This window comes from Akebia trifoliata, chromosome 14 (genome assembly GCF_017979445.1).
Source record: "Akebia trifoliata isolate Shusen 1 chromosome 14, ASM1797944v1, whole genome shotgun sequence".
NCBI lineage: Eukaryota > Viridiplantae > Streptophyta > Magnoliopsida > Ranunculales > Lardizabalaceae > Akebia > Akebia trifoliata.
In genome coordinates this window covers 23,567,301-23,575,733 of record NC_141388.1, presented here as the reverse complement: position 1 = coordinate 23,575,733, position 8,433 = coordinate 23,567,301, and the positions used below count along the sequence as shown (strand labels likewise).

General features: G+C 33.5%; 1 pseudogene; it reads right to left on the bottom strand.

Annotated features, from left to right (window-relative positions):
* Positions 1-833: 833 nt before the first annotated feature.
* Positions 834-1,235, bottom strand: LOC147386571 (glutaredoxin-C6 pseudogene; annotated as a pseudogene).
* Between the last annotated feature and the right edge of the window lie 7,198 nt (positions 1,236-8,433).

Genomic DNA, 8,433 nt, shown 5'->3' with positions numbered 1-8,433 from the left:
CCATACACTCCCTAATAGAAGTAAATGATCTATGATTCTGTGAGGAGGGCGTACAGGGAGGGCATTTAAAAAAAAGAACTCATGAATCTATTTAGCCAAATGGCTCATAAAGGACAGCTATCCATTGCCCATGATGTACAAAGCAGAAAGTATTTTCAATTGTATCAAAGATATCTATTATATATATATATATATATATATATATATATATATATATATTTGTAAGCTTTTGATCATAAATATCTAGTTTATCAAACGCAATAAATGTATCAAATTAGGAAGGAAGAAAGATTATAAGTCAAACCATTATATTAAGATATTGGAATTTGACCAAATATCCCTAATAATAGGTTTGTTACCCCTAAAGATAAAGGCTTAACTTTCTCCATCATTAAAACTTAGGCAACTTGGATGTAATTAATGGTTGGATTCACAAACGATATATCCCAATAAGGTTATATCCCATGCACCTTTATAAAATACATCTTTTGATTATGGGTATGTAATATTATGGCACATATACTTCATATCTCCTATAACATTTAATATCGAAAATCTAAATCTTATAAATTATAATAAATTGTAGTATTTAGAGCATATATATGAACATGGATTAACATAAGACATGAACTTATAAAAAACAATTTGAGAATCACAATTAATTCAGATGATAACCTCAAATTTTCGAGATACGACTGTAATGGTAACGATGATCCATAACATAAGCTAAACAAATTACAATGCTTAGCATGTTTTAGAAGAGAGATATCGATAATTCCTAAAACTTGTATAATTTTGATAAAAGTCCCCAAAGTACAAATATAATCACAGAATCATTCCTGAAGAGCACCAACTTGTCTAAGCATGGGCACGCGATTGCCACTTAGATGAAGAGCCACCAGAGACTCTAGTCCTCCAACGCTGGTCCCACCTATAAAAATGGCCGGTGCATTGCCACCTACTCTATCGCTACCGTGCGCCGCAAGCGCACCCATCTCCTCCTCCTCCAACTCTATTACGGTAAGATGTACTCCTATGGTGGACAGTAACCTCCTCATCACGTGACACATGAAGCAAGACGATAAACTGAATGTTATCACTGGATTCTCTAATATCAACCGTTCGATCCTTCTCTCCGTAGATTCTGCAACGTCAATCGTTAAAGGCAATATCATCCCTCTTAACGGCGTTAATTCCAGAGTTAATCCTCCATTAAATAAATTTTGATAATCCATCCTCCTTGCATCGCCAGAGAAGAAAACAAAGAAGAAGAAGAAGTTAGTCGTCAAATTAGGACGTTTAGGTTTTATAAAGCAAAAGTTTAAACTATCTACATCTGTAAACACCGTATTAAAACAACATCTCAATATAAACCGCACGATCGTAAAGCTGATTGGGAGATTGACGGTTAAATGAGTGGTGAGTTATTAAATAAGATTAATTTGAATTTTATCCTCTTAGCTTAACTCTATTCCTCCTTTCTCTTGGATTTGATCCTCTACTTGCCCCACAAGTAAGGTAAAAATAAGATTAATATTAACTTTGGTGAGAATAACAAGGATAGTCTCATCAGAATTTTGGCGTCGCTGCTGGGGAAAGGTAAAGGTAGTTGTGGTAAGTTTTGATTTAAAATTCATTTCTTTCATTTTTATTTTATTTTATTTTTTCTTTTGGTTTCTTTCTATAAGTTCAGGTGTTATTGAGATTTTAAGAGAGAAGAAAGAAGAAAAAACATTGAAAAAAAAAATCATTCCCGTTTGTTATTTCACCCTAGATAGCAGAACTTAAACTGATTGTAACTTTCTGCTCCGATCTCCTATTAACTATTATAGTATATCGATTTAGGGTAGAACAAAATTTTCTATAAAATATGACAAAGTCAGTAAGATTTTGGTAAGTCAGATTCTATTTTTGAGTCCGTTTACTATCATTTCTACTAACATTTCTGTTTTGTTCCTTATGATCATCCTCCCGAGTGTTGTCCGAGTCTACCAATGTTTCGTGCTACGTAAGCCAATATGCATCATTCTCAAAATTCTTATTGGATGCCGACAACTAGTTCGCTCGACCAATCATACCACATAAATAATTGGTTTCCCTCGGATACCATTCCGTGTCAGAATGAGTTCACTCAAAGTAGTCATTTTTGTAACTATGAAGATTTTTATATGCACGACACCTCGATGATGAATTCAAGTATAATTCCCCAACAATCCTATGATTCTCAACATTTTTCCGAATATAGAGCTGTAGAGCCAGAGCCAACATTCAATGACTCATTTTTGTCCCCTCCTCCAACTTCATCATTTGAATCCTTGATGACTGAGTTGTTAAATCAATAACAACAGTTCATCAAACAACAACAGTTCATCCAACAACAACAGCTCCATCAACAACAGCAGGACATAGGTCAAGCCTTTGTCAACATAGGAACTCAATTAAGTCACCTAGCACTATCTTTAGAAGAAGAAAATTTTGATAAATTCGAAAATGAGGATATCTCCATCCTAGAAAATCCACCATTCTTTCAAAATAACTTTAGTGACCAGTTCTACTCTTTTGAAGATTTCGATGATTTTCCATCAATAATTGATAATCCCTTCTCAATTGAAATTCAAATTCAAACCAATGAGGTTACAATTCCAACCGAAGCAATGATGGAAGTCCAACTAGGTCAGCTTATTGTGCCCTTAGAAGAAAGAGAGAATGGTTAATTTCCAAATGAGATAACCCCTGAGAGCCAACCAATGTTTCAAATTCTCAATGAGTTAACTAATTGTATAAATTTGGCTAAGGAAACTGATCCACCATCAGAGGAAATTATTGTTTAGGAAGAACCAATGATGAACTCTAAATTATTAGTCATACCAATTTCGACCACTATCGATCCAACCTCGTATCCCATCCAGCCTATCCTTTCACAAGATTGTACAGACCCTGCCTATCTTACAACTTTCATTCTCTTAGGGAATATGATGATTGAAAACTATTTCGAAAAGATAATGATGCTAAGAATTGAGGATAAACGAGGGATGTTGATCATTTTAAAAAATCATTTCAATATCCTAACGATGGTAAAAATCTGTCTGCCTATTATTTGGGGTGGGAAGTCAATTGTCGTATCCGTAAAATTAGATGCTAGAAAAATACCTTGGCTTCGAACCTTCTGATAGGTCCGGCTGAAAACGTTAAACTTAGCGCTACTTGGGAGGCAACCCATGTGTTTTTGTTTTAGTAAGTAGTATAGTTAGGAAACAAACTTAAAAAAAAAAAAATCTTCAACCTTAATCAATTTTCTTTTCTTATTCAAAATAACTCTCAATCAAACCAATCAATCAGCGCTACTAGGACTGCAGACTGGTCAGCAATTGTTGATTAAGTAACAGAGATAGATGTTGACCTATATTGAGAAAAAAAAGACACAGTTCACTGAAAACTCGGATTCAGATTAAGATGGATTTCATTATTAGATTAGGATGTTTTTAAGTTGTTTCTTAATTCTTAGATAAGATTTTATTTATGCAAAACTATTTCAGAAATTATAATTGTTATAACTTTCAATCCTTTCAGATCAGTTGTAACAAGATTTTGCACATTAATGTCCAATCCATTTCTGGTGTGATCTAACATTTTTCTTTCTTTCCTTACTACGTGTATATTGAGGACAATATTTCATTTAAGTTTGGGGGTATTAAGTTAGCTCACAATTGCATTACATAGCATTCTAGTTTAGTTTCATGTTTCATTCTAGTTTAGTTTCATATTTAAAAATATATATATATATATATAAAAATTCAAAAATATTTAATACTTTCGAAATATTTTCTTCAAAATATTTGTATGTACTTTTTACATATGAATTTCAAATCTTAAGCTCATGTCTTAAAATTTGATCAAAAGTTCTTTTTTTTTGTTCCTCATTAAGAAAATCATGAAAAAAATTACTTTGAAAAATTCACTTTTTCTTGAGTACTTGAAAAAATAAGATTTTATAAAATAAGAATTGACCCTCTTATTTGTTTAGAGTGTTAGGGGAAACCTAGTTTAGTGAACTATGACTTCCTTGTCCTTTGGTTGGTTGATTAGAAGAAAAACAGAATTGGGGTTAATATAACTTGGACAACAACCATAGGAATAGACTGGGTACCTTGAAAAGGACTACCTGCTTTTTGTAAAAAGAACACTAGAAAATAATGAAGTATGAAAAAATTGAGAAAATAAAAAGTAGAAAGACGTAAAAAAAAATCAAAGTAAAACCAAAAGATTAGAACTGAAAAAGTACAAAATTGAAAAGTGTCCAATGAGACCAATTAGTTCAATAGGATGAAAGCCGTCAATGGTAAAAATGTGAGTAAACTGGAATATCACAAATAAAGTCCCTTAGAGGTATTAAAGTGAACATCCACACCTCTCACAATCCCAGACAGAATGCATAGTTTTGAGTTAGAACTTAGGTAGAACCGACCATTCTTAGCAATTAGGAGGTGAAATCTTGTTCTTGAAAAATATGTTATTTTAAAAAGAAAAAAAAATCAAAAAATCGCACAAACACTTAAGTTATCTTTGAAATTTTCTAAAATGAGAAGTAAAAACTTAGAACTTTGTTCAAACGTAAATAACCTTTGACTGATTTGTGAAATATCATTATGCTCGCCTTATATGCTATGATTTTGATTTTGATATTTCTGTAAAGTGTTGAAATTTTGTGGGTATATTTTCTGCATACCCTCACGAGTCAAATTCGTCCACTAGGGGGTAACCTAGCGGTTCAAGGGCTTGCTGCATTCGCGAAATGCAGTCGAGGTACTTGCGAAAGTGGCAATTTTATTTTCTAGGGACTAGAAAAAGATAAGTTTGGGGGTGTGATGAGTGTCTCGAAACACTCAATTATACGCACATTTTCAAGATATCTATCTTGATTTTTGTCCCTATTTTTTCGTATTAAGGTAATAATCATGATAAGCTTCAAAACACCATGTTACATGTTAATTAGGCTAAATTATTTATAAATAAATTTATTTACTAGATAAATCTAATTACGTATGTTTCTTGTGCAGAAAATTAACAATTTGGAATCAAAATCTCAAGGCAAAAGTATTTCGGCCCACTTTGTAATGCCCTAATCCTTAACTCATATTCTCATCTTTTGTCTTTTTATGCAAAGAAAAGTAGAGGCTACTTTTAGACTCTTCTACACACATTTTTCTCTATAAATAGAGCCTCAATCTCTAGAGAAAGGTCCCTCTTGGTTCTTATCCAAGACTCCTTTAATCTAAGGCTCTTATCCTATTATCTTATTTTTTGTATTTTTGTCTTCTAATTATTTTCTTTTTAGCTAAATACTCTTGTAATAAGTAGAAGAAGAATATTTTGTAAGTTTCTCCATGAACTGAAGAAAAGTTATTTCATCTCTTTTTTTTCCCTTTCTTGCAATGCCATTAGGCTAAGTTTCCCTCCATTGGAGAGTGGAAAAGCCTAGAGCAAGTTCTTGTGTTGTTTCTAGTTTTATGCCTTTCTTTTATTTAAAATGCTTATGAGTTCTCTTTAAGATTTCTTGCACCTTTTATTCTTAATATAAATACTTTATGCTTAAACTAGATCAAGATAAAGTATGCTTAAACTAGATAATTGGTAGTAGGAAGTTTTCAAAGAATTCTATTTTGTTTATGTACCTTCATTTGATTTAATTTGCAAAACTTTCCGATCTAAGGCGCTAACACCAATGCCTTATGATTGTGTTATAAAAAGGCTAGAGATTAGGAATTGCTCATCAACATGTTCTAGGTAGATCCACCTCCAATGGTGTTTTAATTTCATAAGTTTACTTGTTTTTAACATCATTTACTTTAATTCATTTTCTAGCAATTTTACATTTTCTTATAAGTTCAAAAATACAAAGAAAAACAGTTTTAATTCATTTTAGTTAATTTGAATTTTATCCTCTTAGCTTAACTCTATTCTTCCTTTCTCTTGGGTTCGATCTTCTACTTACCCCACAAGTAAGGTAAAAGTAAGATTAATATTAATTCTGGTGAGAAGAATAACGATAGTTTCACCAGCACCCCTCCTCGACCATGGGAGGAAGTCTGAACTTAATTGGAGAGATTCATCCATCAACAAAGAAACACCACTTTGGAAAACCATCAGATTTCAAAGAGAATTGAGTACTTATCTTTGAACCTAGAGGGAAGTTCAAACCCAATTGGGGAGATCCATTCATCATTGAAGAAATGTTTCCTGGAAAAGCTGTCATACTTCAAGACCATGATGGAATCAAACTACTAGAACCAACTAACCTTGACCAGATCAAGCGGTACTACATTTAAGGAGGCCACCTTCGGTCGAATCAATTTCCTGCTACCCAGTTCAACATCTCTTTTCTCAGCATTTTGCAGCCTTTAAAAAAAAATATTTTTCTTTCTCAGCCTGATCACCTAACCTAGGGGAGGAAAAAATTCGAACTACGTTCTGGTCTGATCACAAAATTCTAGGGTACGTAGGCAACCTGAGAAGTTACTTCAGGCCCGACCACATCAAAATAAAAAATAAATTCCCCCACAAAAAAAATCCTGAAAAAAAGAAATATGGTTAGAATGGGAAGAAAATTCAAAGAAAAAAACATTTTAAGAGAAATGCCACACAAGGGGCATTCAGGTTTTTGAGCCTTAAAATTCACTTTATTTTATACCCAGTCCTAAGCTTACCCATGAAAGTCCTCTTAAGTACCATGTGAAAAAGTCAAGGAAGGTAGTAAAACATGATTAGACAGTAACTCCAAAAGTTCAAAAAGAAAATAAGCCTATTAAGTTGAAAACCTGAAAGGGCGACTTAGACAAAAATTAAGGCAAGCTCATAAGGTTGAAAATCCAAAAGGACGGTCTTAGCAATAATTAGAACAAAGAAAAAAAGCCTGCTAATTTGAAAATTTGAAAAGGTGACTTAGGCAAAAATTAAGGCAAGTTCGCAATATTGAAAATCCGAAAACACGATCTTGGCAACAATCAGAATAAAAATAAAAAAATATAAGCTCGCTAGATCGAAAACCTAAAAAAACAATCTAGACAAAAGTTAGGGCAACAAAAAAAATCAAAAAAATATTTCCGTTGAGTTGAAAAACTAAAAGGGTGATTCGAGCTGAAATATTAGAAGTCTGAATAACCAAGTTTCAGTACCCAGCTTAAACTAAGCAAAGACTTAGAAGTCACGAGCATCATCTACGATTGATCTGAAAAAAATTTACTTCTCCAAGTGAACCAAGAGGGAAAATGGTGGATTCTACAATGAATCTCAAAAGGAAATATTTTGTTCTCTTGAGCCTGACTCAACATCTTCAATATAAAAAGTCAAAATCAAAAGTTAAATCTTTATTGCGCTTATGATAATCAAATATTGCACACCTTTGTAATAAAGGGCATTTCTTTATTTTCTATAACGTGTAATTTTTTCCCTTACACTAGGGGCATTTTAAAAAAAAAAATTGTGTTCAATTATCTTCAGTGTAATATTTCCTGTCAAACTAGGGGCATTTTTGTTCTCAAGCCTGATCAATGTTAATCTTAAAGGATAATGGGAACCCCAAATTCAAGGTTACCCTCTTGATAGTAATTTTTTGAAAACCCCTGAGGTTCAAAGAAAATTAAAATTCAGGTTTTAAGTTCATAAATTTTTTGAAAAAACCTTCACGTTTAAACAGAAGTGTTTCTGATCTCACATTTGGTTTTGTCTAGAGATTTAACTCATTACCCTTTCACATAGAATAGGAGATAGGGCATTCTTTATTTCCCAGATTCATTGATTCCTTCTTAGATTTATTTATTCTTTCTCAGATTCATCCATTCTTTCCCAGATTTATTCATTATTGCTCAGATACCGCCGAGGATTTTCTCGGATTTTTCTCAGATGCTGCCAAGGGTTATCTTAAATTTTGCTCAGATACCGTCGAGGGTTTTCTCGAATTTTACTCAGATGCTGTCGAGGGCTTTCTCAGATTATGCTCAGCCAGATGCCGTCGAGCGTTATCTCAGAATTTGCTCAGCCAGTTGCCACCGAGAATTTTCTCGGATTATGCTTAGCTAGTTGCCATTAAGGGCTTTCTCGGATTATGCTCAGCTAGTTGCCACTGAGGGCTTTCTCGGATTATGCTCAGCCAGTTTCCATTGAGGGCTTTCTCTAATTATGCTCAACCAGTTGCCACCGAGGGTTTTCTTGGATTATGCTTAGCCAGTTGTCGCCGAGGATTTTTTGGGATTTTGCTCAGCCAGTTACCACCGAGAGTTTTCTCGGATTATGCTCAGCCAGTTGCTACTGAGAATTTTCTCGAATTTTGCTCAGCCAGTTACCACCGAGAGTTTTCTCGGATTATGCTAAGCCAGTTGCTACCGAGAATTTTCTCGGATTTTGCTCAAACAGTTATTGTCGAGGGTTTTCTCGGAT